Source organism: Condylura cristata, unplaced genomic scaffold, assembly GCF_000260355.1.
Source record: "Condylura cristata isolate star-nosed mole 26May11 unplaced genomic scaffold, ConCri1.0 scaffold00043, whole genome shotgun sequence".
Taxonomy (NCBI): Eukaryota; Metazoa; Chordata; class Mammalia; order Eulipotyphla; family Talpidae; genus Condylura; species Condylura cristata.
Genome location: NW_004567144.1, coordinates 3,009,519 through 3,029,257, shown reverse-complemented (window position 1 = coordinate 3,029,257; position 19,739 = coordinate 3,009,519).

Below are 19,739 nucleotides of genomic sequence, written 5' to 3'. Positions count from 1 at the left end.
TTGTCAGACTATGAGACCTTAACAGGTCAAAATCTATATGTTTCAGTATAATGGGTGGCTGTCATCTGAACTGTGAGGTAACAGACGGAATTGCTAAACAGCAGAATTCAGAGGATCACCTGAGAAAGAAATGTATTCCTCAGAGTGCAACAGGGGGTGAGGAATAGCCTCTAGGCAAGCTGGGACTCAGGGAGGGAACAGAGTCATCAGACATTTGCTCACTGAGTTTGGGGGTAAGAGGTGCCTGCCATGAACACAGGCCAAAGAGGGAGATCAAGGAGCAGGACTTTGGAGCCTATGTGTAGCACAGACAAAATGTCTGAGTGCCAGAGAAGCACTGGTTGGCTCCAAAGTGCATGCTGTGGAGGCTGGGCAGTTTGGCTTCAGACACTGCCACGTATCTCCCCTAGCATGCTCCTCAAAGCTGTTTGTGCAAACACTGATACTTCTACAAAGCCCAGAGAAAGCCAAAGATGGGCTTTTAGCCCTCTCACCGAGAGTTCCCACATCCAGGTGAGCAGCAGCCAGGGCAGTGAGGAAGGGGCAGAGCTTCGCCATGAGACCCATTGCAGGGGGAGTACTGGGAGTGAGAGCATCTCTCCTGCCTGCCCGTCTTCCCGTGGTCTTCTGTGCTCCAACTTGGGAAACTCAATGCTCTGTTTTACTAAAGGAGAGGCAGAGGTAAAATTGGAGAAAGACCCTAAGACCCCAGCAGGAAAGTTGAGAATCAATGGGCCAGAGTTAGGAAGTGACCACAGCTTCTTCCTTCATGGAGGCCCTCTCTTCTGTGCAATAGATTTCTTCTAACAAGAGAAGCAGTTTCTTTATTCACTGGATTCTTACACATATGTCAGGACCTAGCAGTAGAGATAGAGTTCGCTTTATCAGCTGGTAGTGGGCAATGGCCCCTTATATGCTCCTAAGATCCTCTCTGCAACCAGCCCCCAAGGCCAGGCAAGGAAAGAGCCAGCAGCTCTTGGTCAGCTTCTTAGATTGCTTGCAAAGGCCAGAAACTGTCTCTTTGAAGCTTCCTGCTTTATCTTGCCAGAGGGAGCCGCCTAGGGAAGGCAGTGAAAAGTAGGCACAGTTCTTCTAGACAAAAATTAATAAATAAAATCTTTAAAAAAGAAAAGAAAGGTAGGCCTGGGGGCAAGGACAGAGCCAGGTCTTCCGCATTCTGCCTCATCCCCCATGACCAGCAGAACCGGACAGAGAAGGGAACCAAGGGGAGGTCCGAAAGCTGGGCAAGACACTGGAGTCCAAGCCATATTAGATGTTGACCTGTTCATAAACTCAGGCTTTCATCCAAGGACTGCTTGGCTTGCTTGAACTCTGGGTCTCCCGCGATCCTTGCCACAACCTGCTCCCACCATGCTTCTGAGTGCGTGACCTACCCCTTAGCATAGCCGCACTGTGGCGGACTCGTGCTTCCCTTCCTGAGGTTTGGGGCACAGTATGAAGCTCTTCAGTTGGCCTTGCAGATGCTAGTCTTCAGGAAGCAGCATGTCATCTGGGGAAACAGCACAGGCTCTAGAGGTGGGCAGGCCTGGGTTTGCAACCCAGCCCTGCACTTGTAAGCACAAGTGACTAGAGCCTGTTTTTCTTTCAGCAAAATGGGGAAAATAGCTACTTCATAAGGCTGTTGTGTAGATAAAATGTCATTATGCTCTGAAGTGCCTCCTACGTGGTTCTCAGTATGTATTAGTCCACCCTGAACTGTTCTTTGTAGGACTAAATAAGCATTCCCTTTTTGTGCTCTTAGGGTGTCTTTCTATCCTGTTCTGCTGCTTGAGACACATTCACCAGCAGGTTATTAAGTCTGCATCTCCACTGGGAGGAAATTCCCAGAGGGGACAACTTCTGTAAATAGCAGAGGCTTGTGGGCTGGGTGCTTGTCCTCATCCCCTGAGGTGAACAATGTCCCCTGTATCTGCAGGATACAGATTGCCCATGCAGAGAAAGGGGCTACATGCTTTGCTTCAGGTATGAATGAGAAAAACCTGGGTACAGGGTGTTACAAGGAAGTGATCCTCACCCTCAGGATCATGAGTACAGAAAGTGCCTCCCACCAAGCCAGCGGCCATCTAGAAGGGAGTGAGCAGATACAACTCTACTCCTCAGCCTGAGGACATTAGGAAGAAGAGGCCTCCGCTGGCTTCCACTGTGATAATGCCCCAAGCCCATGTGCAATGCACTACTTTTGTCACCTTTGTTCTCTTTTGCTTAGTAGTAGCCAATAGAACGCTTTGCCTGAGGGTGGTCTTTAGATTTATCTTTGAGGTGAGTGCCAGGTTGACTTTATCTCACTGCCAGCAGCAGCTACAGAGAGGAATGGAAGGATTCCCCAGGCCTTCCAGAAGGAAGCCAGATGGCTTGGAACTCAACCTGACACAGGGTCTGGAAACTTGGGCAGAAAAGCTCATGAAGGATCCCTAGGGTACCCCTCTGGGAAGCACTGCACCTTCACGGGCTGGTCTAAACTCATACCTGGGATCATCCTATCAGCACTGTGGCCTCCAGAGGGGGTGCCAGCTGGGGCTCTGCTATGTCACTTAACATGTTCTCTTTCTGGTACCTGAGCTTGCTTCTAGACTTCCCAGCAGGGACCCACCCTTCAGGAGCATTTCCCAGCTTTCAGCTCTTTCCCTGGTCACCAAACTCAACATTTTCCCCAAGAAATCACTGATGACTCACCCTTTTTGTATATTCAAGGAGAAGGTGAAATTCTTCCTAGATAAAGTCCCTGAAATGCATACTTACAAAATCTGAATATCCTAAATTTATGGACCATAAAAGTATAAAGGTGGCTCTTCCAGAAAAGCCAGCGAGGTGGGCATAAAGAAATGACATTGCCAGAGTGATCTGGGCAAGATGTTGAACCAGTTGCTCTGAGCAGGAGTTCATCTAGGCTGGTTGAGCTTAGGCCAGAATATAAGAACTAAGGGAAACATGTTTCTATATGAGAGTCAGGGAGGGAGAGATTTCCCTCTCCATAGTAAGGACTAAAGTATATGCAAATCTCTGCCCCTCCTTCCTGGCCATGCTTTGGACTTCTCCACTGGAGCTTGTTGGGTCCCCGAAACTGCCCTAGGGCTTTTCCTTTCCTCTGCTTTCCTAGCTGCTCTTTGGAATGTCCCCTCACTCTATTAGTATGATTGGCCTTCAGGGAGTTGACCGGATTGAGCCAATGCACAATATGACACCATGCGTGGACCCAAACCTGTTCAACATCAGGAGTTCTGAACATTGGCCTTTGCTGCTCCCACCTGTCCCATGATAACTAAGGTTACATTTCCTCACTTGAGGATTTCTGGAAAAAGCTTGTCACACTCCCCAATTATTTGACAGCTTCCCCTGTCTCTTAGATCTACCCCAATTCTCTCTCTGTCTCTCTCTCTCTCAGTCTCTCAGATGCTGCCAAAAACAGAGGTCTGTTGCAACTAGGACAGGACCCTGCTGCCCAAGTCCTGAGACTGGTGAGATCTGGGCTATGATTGGGGTGTGTTGCCACCCACATTAGCTTGTAGGCATATTCCCCAACTCCGAATTGTAGAAATATAGGAAGTGAATGAAGAAAAGGGTGTTTAAAACACTAAGAGGACAAAGATTTCCTCTCAGAGCATGTGCTAGCCTGAATCTCCCCCTAAGCTCTTCAAGTACATGTCTCAAACTCTGAGAGCATGATTCTCCCTCAGTACACCTCCCTAAATAACCTAGGGGGCTTGGCTTAGCTGGTACTGTTCATTATAGGTTAGAGGTGAACCAGGGCAAAGCTGGCCTGCCTTCAACCCTCTGGGCTCTGCACACCTTTAGGTATAAGGGCACAGGTGGGAGAAGAAGCAAGATTTTGACCTGATGCAAGATAGGGAGGATCCTCCACAGACCACAGGGAACTGTCTCATTGTTCTCAAAGGGAAACTACAGAGTTAGGGAAATGGCACCCATGGCCAAGTCTGTTGATCCAGGCAGAGATAAGAAGACAGTTTTGAAAGGTTTCTGCTCCTCTGAGTATGAGCTGGCAGAGCAAAGATCCCACCAGCATCCCGCATCATGGAAAACTGGGTGAGGAAAGGGCACCTCAGTACATCTTGAAGCTCTCATACTGGGTGCCAAGTTCACCACCAGCAAGCTGAGAAACTGATGCTTAGCCTCACATTTAGCTCCTTTCTTTTGCTATCCTTTGTAACATTCTTGCCCGTAACCAAGAACCTTGACCCATCCCAGAGGCAGAGGTTGAACTATGTAGGGGCCTAGGCAGAAATCAGAGTCATCACAATAAAGTCCTCTGTGTACTTTGTGTGTTTTATTTAGTTGATCCTCGTTAAAACCTTGTGAATGATGGATTGTTATTATTTTTGCAGATGAATAAACAAGGCTCTGAGAGGCAAGATCGGTGTTATGGGCTCCCATAGCTAGGTCTTGAAGGAGTCTCACACATCTATCTGACATTAAAGTTAGACTCTTATAGAATATCACTTGCATGTATTGTTTTAAGCCCCTTCCTCTTCTTGATCATTTATATACTACCAGATACTTTAAAAGAAACTTCTTTATCTGTTCTGTCCCCATCCCCTCTCTTTGTTTCTCTTCTCTCCTATATCCTCTCTTTTACAAGAAGTAAAATTTACATACAATGAAATACACCCTAACTGTGCAACTTGATGAGTTCTTACAAACATATCCACCATATTTCTACCACTCTAAATCAAGATATAAAACATGTCCATCACATTTGAAAGTGCTCTCATTTTTGCTTGCAGTCAATCCTTGGCAATCCTGTATATGTTTTCTGTCATTTTAGATTAGTTTTCCTATTCTAGAATCTCACTTACAAATTCTGGGTTCTACTTCTTTTTATATTCTACATACATACTGTTGTGCTGTGGGGAAAAAAAAAAAAGAAACTTACTTAAATGAAATTAAGAAAGCATACTCTCTCTCTCTCTCTCTCTCTCTCTCTCTCTCACACACACACACACACACACACACACACACACACACACCACAGAATACAGCCAGAAAAGACAGCCTTTGCATCTCTCACTGGAAGTTATGCTGCGCTGCCCCAGCAGGAGGAAAAGAAAAGGCTCCTTCCTGCCCAGCAACAGCTCAGCCAATGAGAGATGCCCTAACCAGCAAATGAGGAGCTACCACACTCAACTTCCACTTGCTTTCCACGGATTCTTCATTTACAATAGCTCCCTAAAAATCTATGTAAGTGGTTTCTTCTTTTGTTCTGGGGAAGTTTGTGTGTGTTTTGCCCCAAGATTGCACTTTCCAACTGCTTTTTCTTCTTGTTTCTAAAGAAACACATCTGGTGAAATAAATGGTTACTTATTTGTTTGAGGTTGATGGCATATATTTTATTTCCTTCTCTTGGGTAACTATTTTTACTCAGATGTCATACAATTTACCTGTGTATGTGTACAGTTCATCACTTGTATGCTCACAGTGTCATGCAACCGTCACCACGCTATATTTTAGGATGTGTTCATTAGCCCTAAATGAAACTCTATACCATTTGGCTATTATTTTCCAGCCATACCTAGTCTCTACCCTATCCCTAATCCTAAATTTTATCTGCTTATATCTTGATATTTTCTTCTATAACAAATTTCATATAAATGGAATCATAAAACGTGGTTTCCCTGTGACTGACTTCTTTCTTTTAGCATAAAGTTATCAAGATTAATCCATGTTGTAGCATGTAGCAGGGCCTCATTCCATGTTCCATTGCCTGGCCACACATTTTGTTTATACTTTCATCAGTTGATAGACATTGTTTCTATCTCTTGATTAATATGAATAATGCTGTTATGAGTATTCATGTACAAGTCTTTGTGTGGATATGTTTTCATATATTTTGGATATATGCTAGTAGTGGAATTGTTGTCTCATACGGTAACTCCATGTTTACATTGAGAGTAATTGTCAGATCGGGTAATACACTATTTGGTTGATCATTTGTTCTTGCACTACTTTGAATATGTCGCCCCACTGTCTTCTGGTCTTCATTCTTATTAGAAGTCAGTTGTTAATCTTATTAGGTCCTCTTAAATATTATGCTTTATTTTTCTCTTGTTGCTTTCAAGGCTTTCTTTTTGTCTTTGTCATTCAAGGTTTTCTCTTTGTGGATGTACTACTTGGAATTCACTGATTGATCTATTTAAATGAGTAGGTCAGCATTTTTCATCAAATTTGGGAATTTTTCAGACATTATCCCTAAGTGGTTTTTTTTTTTTTTTTACCTCCTTTCACTGTGTCCTCTCTGGTATACCCATTTCATGTATGTTGATGCACTTAATAGTATCACACACTTCTCTGAGGCTCTGCTAGTTTTTCTAATTTCTTTTTTTCTCTTTTTTCCAGATGGTATAATCTTTAATAATTTATATTCAAGTTCAAAGTGTCTTGTTCCTACCAATTTCAATTACTCTGGAACCCCTCTAGTAAGTTTTTAATTCCAGTTATTGTCATTTTATTTTTTTTAAAGATTTATTTATTTATTCATACAGAATGGGGTACAGGCCAGAGATGCAGAGGGTGAGAGGATTCACCAGGGACAGAGTGGGGAGCAGAACAGGCAGATTGACGAAGTACACTGCTGAGGGGAGCAGCGGGCGGGTCAGGAGAGGTCTGCCACGCCATGTGGATCTCCTCCGGGGCAGGTGGGAATTGAACTCATGCGGAAGTGGCTTTAGCTTCTCAGTGCTGTGCTTTAACCCGCTGTGCCACCAGGAAGGGCCAATTGTCATTTTATTTTTAAGGATTTATTTATTTATGCATATAAGAACTGGGGTACAGGCCAAAGGTATAGGGGTGGGGGATGAGATGATTCATGAGAGACTGAATGGGGAGCAGAACAGGCAGATCTACTGAAATACACTGCTGAAGGGAGAAACAGGCTGGATAGGAGAGATCTGCCACAGTATGTGGGTCAGCTCCCTGGCCTGGGGTTGAACTCATGTTACAGTAGACTGCAGATAGCTTCTTAGTGTTGTGGTTTAACCTGTTGCACCACCAGTGTAATTTTAAACTCCTCAATTTCCTTTTGGTTCTTAAAAAGAGTAAGTCCTATCTCTTTAATGATATTTTTTATTTGATGACCTATTGTCTTTGTAGTTCACTTTATTTTTTTAATCATAGTTTCTTTTACTTCTTTAAACCTAAAAATACTAGCTACTTAGAAGTCTCTGTGTTAATTCTAACACCTGAGGTATTTTCACATCTCTCTTTTTTTTTAATGGGATAATTTATATAATATGTTGTAAAAACTCTAAATATTCATCCCACTGTCCCCCAGGGCTCTTTTGTTGTTGTTTGTTTATTTTCTTGTTTGTTTGGTTTTTATTATGGCTTAGTGACTTTGCTGGACTATTTTCAGTGATATTTGTTTATTCCACATTATTTGGACTATTATATCATTCCTCAGGGCAACAGAAGGTTTGTTCTTTTCAGTGAAGATACTTATATGAGAATGGCACATATTAAAATAACAGGAAACAACAAATGTTGGCAAGGATGTGGAGAAAAAGGAACTTTCCTGCACTGCTGGTGGAAATGCAAACTGGCCCAACCACTATGTAAAGTTGTTTGAAGTTTTCTTAAACTGCTAACTATATGATCCACCAATTCCACTCCTAGGTATCTATCCAAAGGGCACAAAAAACATTAATTCAAAAGGACCCCTATGTCTATGTCAGCGCTATTTAACAAGTGGTAAGCTCTGGAAACAAACCATATGCCAAAAAATAGATGACTGGATCCAGAAGATATGCATATATAGAAGAGAATATTACTCAGCAATCAAAAAAGTTAAAGTCATGCCATTTGTAGAAGCACAGACGGAGCTGGAAGGGATCATGCACAGTGAAGTAAGCCAGAAAGAAAAAGAAAAATACTGGTTGTTTTTGGAGGAATGTAAGGGATCAGGGGGAATAAAAGCAATTATAATAGAGCAAAAATCAAAATCAACAGACAGCTACAAACCAGAAATATTCTGCAGTGGGGGAGAGGGTAGTAGGATCAAAACATGGGTGAGAAGAGCACACGGCACTATGGTCACAGTGCACAAGTGAATTGGTGGTGAGAATTCCATGGGGACTACAACCAAGATGAAAAAGCATACATTGTACAAAAATGAAGAATGATGTAAAAACCATAACATTTAAAAACTAAATGTAGCAAAAGTATTTAAATAAAAAAAAACAATTAACATGACAATAAACATCTCTTAGAAAAAAAGATGGTGCCTGGAAAATTGGTGAAGCCGTACATAAAATAATTAAGTTGGATCACTAACTTACCCCATCAGAAAAAGTAAAAAGTATGGATTAAAGATGAAATGTAAGACATACAACAATAAAATGCCTAGAAGAAAACATTGGCAGTACATATGATATCAACAATAAATTTTTTTTTTTTGGTGATTCACACCCAAACAAAAATAAACAATTGGGATTACTTCATACCTCATACAGAGAAAGAAAATACAAGACAATTAAAAACACAACCTACTGACTGAGAAAAAAAATATTTACACAATGTGTAACTGATAAGGGATTAATATAAAAGATATGTAAAAGCTCATGTAATTCAACAAAATGAAAACAAATAACCCAAACAATGAAATTGGTAGAAATTATGAATAGAGAATTCACAGAAGGTCAAAAGAAACATGAAAAACATCTCATGAAACATGAGATGAAAACCACAATGATATGACTTCTCATGCCCATGAAAACAGCACTATAGGCGGCTCTCCAAGTACAAGGGTTGGAGAGTATGCAAAGGAAAAGGAATCTTACTGCACTGTTGTTGGGAATGTGAAATGGTACAACCATTATGGAAAGCAATCTATATTTATTTTACAAAGCTAAAATTGGAAATTCCATATGAACTAGCAATCTCACTCTTTGACATGCATTCACATTATATGATATCAATGAAAAATCCAGTATGTATAACCATTTTCATAGTAGTGTTATTGTATAATAGCCAGTATATGTAAGCAGCCTAAGTGTCAAATGAGAGCTATTGGATCTAGAAGATGTGGTACCAGGGAGTATTATATAATCATAAGAAAGGTTAAAATGCAACCGTTCTCTAGAAAATAGAGGGACAATTTGCTAACAATGGACCTCCTATTTAATCCAGCAATTACCATTCCTGGGCATCTACCCAAAAGACACAAAAACATTAATTCAAAAGAGCACCTTCACTGCTATGTTTATTTCAGCACAATTCACAATAGGTAATTAGATGAATGGATCAAGAATATGTGGCAAAATGGAATATTACCCAGCAATCAAAAAAGATAAACTCATGCCATTCGCAGCAACATGGATAGAATTGGAAACAATAATGCTCAGTTAATTAAGCTAGAAAGGAAAAGAAAAATAATGAATATTTCTCACTATAAGAGGATTGTAAGAAGCTTAAATAAAGGGTCAGGTAATTATAACAATGTAAAAAATAAAAATCAACAGGAAAGTATAATCCAGAGATATTATTCAGGTGTAGGGGGAAGAAAATGGCTTAGAATAGGTGGGAAGAGCAAGGGACTATGGTGATGGTGCACAGGTGAACTGGTGATGGGAACTCCGTGGGGACCAAACATGAGTGGATAAAGCATACAATGTATGAAATTTTTAAAAAAGAAAACTGAGGGAATTTGTGAGAATTATATGTGGAAAATTAAGTCACATAATATCAAATATTGAGAGTCATTGGAAGCTCTGCTGCTGACTTTAGTGTTGGCTTTGGTAAATACCCTGAATGACTGGGGAGGAGGGGCGGAGTAATGTTCCAGGGAAAACCCTGATGCTGACATCAACACTGGCCCTACAAGCTCCCTATATGAATGTGAGGTATGGAATCACCCTGTAGATATCAATTTGACTTTGTCCAACACTGGGTTTGAGCCTGAGGGCAATCCCACACTAGCAGACTACCTGCAGACAGTACTTCCCGCCACTCTTTGATGACACACCCACAGATTAATTCTCTTTGGCATACAGTGCCATCTAGTGGAAAAGAGGAACCTCTGTTCTCTTAATTTTTAGAAAGCAAATAATGGGTGAAGACAAAACACAACAAATTGATAGCTGAGTCCTCAGGAGAATACTATATCACAGAGAGAGGACAAATCTCCAGATAACAAAGACATGAAAGATCTCTATTCCTCTCAGATATAGAGTTCACAATTTAAAGAAATGGAAGAAAACAAAGACAAAGGGACCAAAGATATACAACAAAACTCAGAAAAACATAATTTTCTGATAAATAAATGTAATAAAGAGAAGATTAAAACTTTCAATAATGAAATAACAGAAATGAAGATGTAAAAAGATAAGTAGAAGAGAAAAAATACCAGATACCAGAGGAAGTTATGGAAGTAGAATGAACCATGTGAAAGACTGACTCAGTTATCTTGAAGATGATGCACAAATTATACAGGTGGAAGGAGAAAGAGGCATATGAAGAAAGAAAAAAAGATACACTTTCAGAATTTTCTGACTCCATAAGGAAAGAGAATATAAAAATAATGGTTATCTCAAAGTGGGAAAAGAGACAGAACAGAGAACTTATTTAAATAAATGGTAGAGGAAAACTTCCCAACCCAGAGAAGGAACAAAATGTACAAGTCCATGAAGTTAAAATAAATATCACCGGGGTACCTAAACAAAATGAGATCTTTACCAAGAAACACAGTAGTGAAACATCCAAGAATTTAAGAAAAACAACAAGAAGTTGGCGTGGAGGAAGTAGCAGACAGCTAATAAAGGACTTCTGATTAAGCTAATATCAGACTTCTCAAGTAAACATTAATAACAAGTAAAGAATGGAATGGTGCACTCAAAATACTTAAAGATAAAGCTCTATCTTGCAAGGAATCCTTCAAGTAAGAGAAGCTGAAGGAGTTTGTAAACACTAGAGCCACTTCCCCTTCCACGAAATGTTGAAAGCATCTTTTACATCTAAACCAAAGGGAAAATTCACAAAGAATGAAATAAGGAAATATGTAGAACCAAAAATTAAGAACAAAATGGCAGCAATAGATTTTCATATGTCAATAATTAGTCTAAAGGTAAACAGACTGAATTCAACAATTAAAAGAACAAAGTGTCTGGTTTGATTAAGAAACAGAATCCAGCTTTCTGCAGCCTAATGGAAACACACTTGATTTACAAAGATAAAAATAAACTCAGTATAAAGGGAAAATATCCCTACAAGTGAATGGAACCTGAGGAAGTCAGGGACAGCCATACTTATATCCTATCATATAGACTTCCAGATTAAAAATGTAACAAAAGACAAGGGTGGGTACTATATAATGATTATGGGAATGATACGCCAGGGAGACATAGTAGTCCTCAATATATGCTCACCAAATGAAGCAGCATCAAAATATATAAGGAAATTACTATCAAATCTGAAAACAGACATGGAAGAAACATACTCTTGGTGAAGATGTCAACCCCTTGCTTTCATCAATGGACAGATCCACTAGACAAAAAATAAATAAGGACAAAATATCCTTAAACAAGGAATTAGACCACATGTGGTTTAACAGATATTTATAGGGCACTGCACTGCAAACAATCTGAATACACAGTTTTCTCAGGTGCACAGAGGATATTTGTTAAGATTGACTTCATATTATGTCACAAGACAAGTACCAACAAATTCATGAAGACTGAAATCATAACATGTTGCTTCTTGGACCATAAGAATATCAAACAAGAAATCAATCACCAAAAAAAGCTGTAAAAACTTCTAGTACATGGAGGCTGAGCAACACATGACTGAATGACTTTTGAGTTTAAGAAATCGAAGAAGAAATTGAGTAATATCCCATAAAAATGCCAATGAGGACACAACCTTACAGAACTTATGGTACACAGCAAAAGCAGTACTAATAGGGAAATATATAGTAATCATGCCCATATCAAGAACAAATAAGATCTAAAATGTATAACCTTATCTCTTGCCTCAAGGAACTGAAAAAAGAAGAATTAAAAAAAAGTCAATAGAAGGAAAGAAAAAGAAAAAATAGAGAAGAAGCTACAGCGACGAGACTGAGGGGGGAATCCAAAACTGTTAGAACACTAGCAAGGATCCAAAATGAGGATACTTCAATTAAAAGTAATTTTTTTTAATTTAGAGCAGAAATAAAAGATATGGTATTTTTAAAAGCCAGTCCAAAAGATTATGTAAACCAAGATTTAATTCTTTGAAATAAATAAACAGAATAGATAAGCATCTAGTTAGGCTCACAAATAAATAACGGGGGAAAATTTCAAATAGGATCAGAAGTGAAAGAAATTTCACAGACATTGCACAAACCTAGAGACTAATAACAGATTGCCATTATTATTATATGTTAATAGTAGTGTAACTTAGAAAAGATGGACAAATTCTTAGAATTACACAACCATTCTAGACTGAATTGGAAAGAAACAGAAAATCAGAAATCACAAGTAAGGAAACTGAAAGTGATCAAAACTCTCCCCCAAAATATCGAAGACCAGACAGATTAATTAATGAGTTCTACCAAACCTGCAAAGATGAGCTAATACCTATCCTACTTGCTCTTTCAGGAAATTGAAAAACCAGGAATACTTCCAAACACATTTAATGAGGCCGAAATTGCTCTATTTCCAAAGCCAGACAAAGACAAAACAGAAAAAAGAAAACGACACACGAATTTTCCTAATGAATATGGATACAAAAATCCTCAACAAAATATTAGCAAATTGAATCCAATAAAGCATTAAAAGAATTATACGCCAGGCCCTCCCTGGTGGCGCAGCGGGTTAAAGCACAGCACTGAGAATCTAAAGCCGCTTCCGCATGAGTTCCATTCCCGCCTGCCCCGGAGGTGACCACATGGTGTGGCAGACCTCTACTGACCCGCCCGCTGCTCCCCTCAGCAGTGTACTTCGTTGATCTGCCTGTTCTGCTCCCCACTCTGTCTCTGGTGAAGCCTCTCGCCGCCCCTGAGCCTCTGGCCTGTACCCCAGTTCTGTATGCACAAATAAATAAATCTTTAAAAAAAAAAAAAAAGAACTATACGCCATGACCATATGGGATTTACCAAAGACAAAAGGATGGTTAAATTAATCAACATGGTTCACCATTTCAACAGAAGGAAAACAAAAGTCATATTATAATATCAATAGATGCTGAAAAAACATTTGATAGGATCCAACATACATTGATGATGAAAGCCCTGGAAAATTTGGGGATAAATGGAACATATCTCAACATAATACACACCATATATGATAAACCCAAAACTAACATAATTTTTTTTTAAAGATTTATTTATTTGTGCATACAGAACTGGGGTACAGGCCAGAAGCTCAGGGGCAGTGAGAGGCTTCACCAGAGACAGAGTGGGGAACAGAACAGGCAGATCGACGAAGTACACTGCTGAGGGGAGCAGCGGGCGGGTCAGGAGAGGTCTGCCATGCCATGTGGTCACCTCCGGGGCAGGCGGGAATCGAACTCATGCGGAAGCAGCTTTAGATTCTCAGTGCTGTGCTTTAACCCGTTGCGCCACCAGGGAGGGCCCACTAACATAATTTTTAATGCTGGAAAAATTGAAATCTTTTCCACTATGATCTGGTACAAAAAAAAAAAAAGATATTCACATTCACCACTACTATTCATATAGTATTGAAGGGCTTAACTACATCAATTAAGGAAGAGAAAGATATAATATGATTCCAAGTTGGGAAAGAAGAAAAGCTATCATTATTTGCAGGTGACATTGATATGATAATATACATTAAGGATCCTTTTCTTTCTTTCTTTCTTTTTTTTTTTACCTGATACCTTATTTGATTCCCCTATGTTCCTTCTATAAATGACGCCATGAGAGGGGGAAGGAAAGGAATTAAAATGAAAGTGGAAAGCACAAGAGACTATGGTGATGGTTCATGGATGACTTGGTGTCGGGAATTTTATGGGGACTACATCTGAAAGGAAAATGCAAACTGTACAAAAATGAATAATGATGTAAAAAATATAGAGAAATAAGTAGGAAAAAAAGAAACCTAAAGACTCCAGTGAAAAACTAATTGAAACAATAAATCAGTACAGCAAAATGGTAGGTTACAAAAACAACACACAAAAATCAGCTGTCTTCCTATATGTAAACAATGAACTAGAAGCAGAAAAAATTAAAACAAGTCCATTTACAATTACACACACAAAAATACCTAGGAGTAAAGTTACTGCAGTGTTATTTACTGTAACTAAATTATATAAACAACCTATGTACTACCCTCCAAACAAATGAGTGGGTCAAGAAAATGTAATATATATATATATATAATATGGAATATTACTCAGTGATCAAAAAAGATAAACTCATGCAATTTGTGGCAACTTGGATGGAGCTGGAAGGTTTTATGCTAACTGAAATACCCCTGAAGGTGAAAAATAAGTGGTATCACTTATATATGGAATGTAGAGAAACCAAACAAAAGGTCAGATACTTACAATAGCTAACTAACCCTAGAAAATGGAAAATAAAACTGGTCTATGAGAAAGGAGTGAAAGGGTGACAAAGAAGTGGGGAAGGAACACAAAGGACTATGTTGGTGGACTATGGGTATTTCAGTGGTGTGCGCAGTGTGGTAACAATACCTGAAGGGGGAGATCCTATACTTTTAAAACACAAACAATGGTGTAAACTAATATTACATCAATAAAAACAAACAAAATTTTCAAAGACTTGACATTTACATAGCAGACAATTTGATAATATGTAACATTTTTTTTTAAAAAAATGGACATCAATAGACATCCTGAAGTCTCTAAGGCTGAGAAGGATAGGGTTGGAAAAGGGACAATGGGATACAAAGAATGATGGTGTGAAAAAAAACCTCAAAAATTCTAGAAAAAAGAATGTAGACCCACAGAGCCAGTATTTATGCCTGTTTTGATTTCTGCTGTATTTCAGGAGCCTTGGACAATGATTGGCACCTGGTGGATAGTCAATAAATTTTGTTTTATAATGTTGAAAAGCAGGAACTATTAAATCTAATGATGAGGGGGGGCTGAATTTAGAATGAGGGCTACCTTGATACCTCCTCCTTTAAACCATCGGAATACTGCAAAAGTAAAAATAAAATAAAGCACTGCAATTTCCATTTCTTTATTTTCTGGTAATTTTAAAGACAATGGAAAACCTGGAAATAGAGGGTGGTGATGGTTGCACAACATTGTGAATGTACTTAGTAGTATTGAAATGTACACTTAAAAATTGCTAAAGAGATCAGGGTTATGCTAAATATATTTTTCCACCTACAAAAGAAAGAAGACAGTTAAAGGCATAGACACAAATAGATTGGTAAAATGCCTTAGAAGATAGTCATTAGTAAAATGTATATTCATGTTTTTGCAGATGTTCTAATTGGATTGTTTGCATTTTAATATTGAGTTTTGAGTTATGTGATCTGAAAATAATTTCCCCGTCTATGTTTTTCTATCCTCTTAAAAGTATCTTATGGACGGCAAAAAACAATTTTTTTTGGAAGAGCTTCAATGTATCAAATATTCCTTTTAATAACAGTGATTTTGGTGTTTATACAATGGTTTGGGTAGGGTCCTGGTTTGGGTTTCTTTGTGTTTATACTTTATAGGGCCTTCTCACCTTTTAAAATCTGTAGATCTATACATTTCACCAGCTTCAGAAAGTATTTAGACATTACTTCTTCAAATACTCTCTCAGCCCCACACCCATTTCCCTCTCACTTGGGAATGGTAATGAAAAGAATGTTGACTTTTTGTCCATTGTCCCTCAGCTCTCTGGGACTCTCTTCAATTTTTCTTCAATCTTTTTTATTTCTGTTTTCCAGTAAATTCTATTAACTGGTCCTTCATTTCACACATTGTATCCTCCATCATCATCACTGTGGAGCTATGCTGCACTCTTACTTTCTGCATTGTATTTTGCAGCTCTCTAATTTCCATTTGTTTCTTTTTCCATAACTTGCATTTCTTTTCTGGGATTTTTTTGTTTTCAGTTCTTTCCAGTAAACTTGAAAACTTTTTATAAGGGTCATCTTTTGAGTGTTAAGGTATAGTCTAGCATCTGACTCCTCTTTCCTAAGGTGCTATTTTTTCCCCATTCATGTTTTGGTTCCCTTGGCTGTTTCTTCTTTTAAGGTGCCAAGTCCAGGTGATTTTTTTTTTTATTGCTCTGTCTTGGATGTTTCTGTTATGTTAAGAGTTTGTGCTTTCTATTCCAGTCATTTACTTTAACAGATACTCTTCCTATTTAAGTGCAACACACAGACACTGTCCTGCTTTTGTAGGCTCTACTTCCTATGGCAACTTATTATTTTCATGGCTGTTGTTATTTTCTTTTCATCTGCTTGATTTATCTGTTGCTATTTGGGTTCCCATAGGTCTCTGAGGGTGCCAAAGTACTTTTCCCAGGTATGGATGTCTGGTACATCTATGATACACTAGATGGGGGAAAGGATTTCTGTTCATAGGAATTTGTGAGTGCTCTCTGGCCCAAGATACTTGTGGTGGTATTCCCCTTTGTCTCTGGCACTGCCTTCTACCTGTTGTGGATGGAAGCCTCTGGTTCTTCAGTGGAAGGTGATAGCTTTCTGGCCATATGCTTCTTGTAGTGGAGGCCTCTATGGAAAACTGAAAATGCTTTCAGATGCAGATAGCTCAGCTTATTGCAATGGGAGTTTCCTTGTTGGCACCTTAGTTACTATCCTGCAGCATATCTCTGGTGAAGGCAGACAAGTCTGAGGCCCAGGAGACAAAAATAGTTACCAGTATAGGTTATGAGTTATGGTGCATCCCCCTCACTGATGCTATATGACTACTTATTACTCTCTGCGAAGAAAGAGTTTTGGACATGGTGTGGAAGGAGAAGCTTGCTCTGGTCACTTTGGGCCAAAGTTGATTTCTACAGCACTCCCTTGACAGGGCTACTAACTTCTCTTGGGGGTTTCATTGGAATTCTCCTTCCCTTTAGCGGGGGGGGGGAGGAGAAATGAAGTTACTTGGGCCACCTTGTATTGGTAAGTTGAGGATAAGTAACTGTGAGGTCCAACTGAGTCAACATCCATTGGGTAATGGATTGCAAATGCCTTGCTGATGTGTCTTTATTCTCTGTCCTCTTTCCATCTCTTAGCATTCTTTCTAGTTGCCTTTTATATTATTTATAGGATAATTGCTATAGTAACTAGTCTACACTATCATGTCTGATCTGGAAGCCTAGCATTTTTTTTAAAGAACCAAATAAGTTTTCTAAAATAAAAACGGACTTGTTCATCTTAAAAACTCAATGGAGAGTGAATAAACAGCAAATTAAACTGGAATAAAGAGAGATCAGTGATCTGAAAAGTAGAACTTAAAAATTGCTCAGAATGCATCAGAGACAGAAAGAGATTCGAATTATAAATGAGAAATTAAAAGATATGGAAGATACATAGAGAAGAGCTAACATGGGTCTAATTGCATTGCTAGATGGAAAGAATGCAGGAAATGAGAGAGAAGCAACACCCAAAGAATAATGGCTGATAATTTTCTTTTATTAATGAAAGACATAAATCATTAGATTTGGGAATTATAACACATGCCAGGCAGGGCAAATACAAAGGAAATCACCCGTAGACATATTGTGGGGAAAAGATAGAGAAAGTATGAAAAAGAACCAGGCAGAAATGATGGATTAGTTCCAAAGGAAATGTTGTTATTAAACCAAGAGCAGATTTTTGAAAAGCAACAGTCAAAATCAGAAGATAGAGCAATATTTTTCAAAGTGCCAACGAAGAATATCTCTCAATCTAGACAATTAATACTTGAGATAACAGTATGAGTAATTTTCAGACATCCATAACCAGATGTTCAATAAAGAAACATCTAAATGAATTTCCTGAAATGAAAGAAAGAATAATGAGCAAAAAAAAAAAATATTTAAGTAAGTATAAACAACCATTGCCTATGTGAAACAATATAATGGCTGAGTTTGGAAATTTAAAAAAAAGGTGGAATTAAATTATTGGACAACAATAATAAGTAAGTCGAAGGGGTGATCAATATTAAAGTGCTAGAAAATTCTGGTATAGTTCAGGAGGATGGTATAGATATTGGCAACCTTTAGATTTGTTCCTTTCAGTATAATATTATATTTAGGGGTAACTACTAAAAATGCAAACCAGTAGAAGAAGAAAATTGAATAGCAAAAGTTCAATTACTTGGGAAGAAGATAGAAAAAGTGAAAAGAATTATAAAATCAGATAAGATATAAAGCAGAAAATTGTATGGTGTGAATAAATAAAGATATTTCAATAATCAACAGAGATATAATTGAGTAATCTACCAATTAAAATTCAGAAATTGTACATTGATTTTAATTTCAAAATTCAGTTTTATATTGTTACAAAAGACACATTTTAAACATAAAAGCCCTAGTCTCTAGGCACAGCACAATTAACTTAGAAGTTAAGAGCAAAAACAAAATATTAAAAATACAGAGAGAGGGCCCTCCCTGGTGGCGCAGCGGGTTAAAGCATTGCACTAAGAAGCTTAAGCCACTTCCGCATGAGTTCGATCCCCGCCTGCCCCAGAGGAGATCCACATGGTGCTGCAGACCTCTCCTGACAAGCCCGCTGCTTCCCTCAGCAGTGTATTTCGTAGATCTGCCTGTTCTGTTACCCACTCTGTCTCTGGTGAATCCTCTCACCCTCCGCATCTCTGGCCTGTACCCCAGTTCTGTATGAATAAATAAATAAATCTTTAAAAAAATAGAGAGAAATTTAAAAACACTTGTTTCATTAACTCGTTGTTCCAAGGAGCCATAAAGGAAATTCAAAAATATTTATAAATCAAATGTTAATGAAACACCTCATGTCAAAATCTGTGTGGTGCAGCAAAGTACTATTGTACATAAACACAAATTTATAGTCTTCAATGTCCTTATTAGGAAAAACCTAAGAATGAACAATTTATATATTACATCCAATAAAAAAAAGCTAAAAAAGGAGTATGAACTAAACTCAAAGAAAATAGGAAGAAGGAAATTACAAAGGTATGAACAAGAATTAATGCAATTAAGCTACATTACAGAGGATTTAGTTATCAATTTTTTCTTTAAAAAGACTGGTTCTTTGAAAATATATGAACCTTCAAAAACACTAATCAAATAAGAGATAAGTAAATGTAGAAAAAAATTCATAACTAGAAATAAAAAAGATTAAAAATGTTATACCATAAACTATTTTTTGCTAATAAACTGAAATCTAAAACAAAATGACAAAATCCTAGGAAATTATGATTTAACAATAAAGAAAAAAACAGAAAACCTGAAGAGACATATAAACTTTGAATCAATGAATCAATGGCTAAAACTCTACCACACCCCTTACTCCAAATGCCACAGCCCAGATAATTTCACAGGTGAGTTCTATTAACATTCAAGAAGCCAATAAATACAATCTCACAAAAAAACTTGTCCAGGGAGCAGGGAATAGCAAAATAAGAAAATGTCCACCAATTTGTTTTATGAAATTATGAATCAAGACTTTGTAACCTTTATAACAAGGTTATCAAGAATAACTAACAAGAATATTTTTATAACAGTTTATTTTTACATCATTTTGTACATTTTTTTCCCTATCTCAATTGTAATCCCAGTGGGTTTCCCATCACCAAGTCACCCGTGTGCCATCACCATAATCCCGTGCACTTCCCTCCCC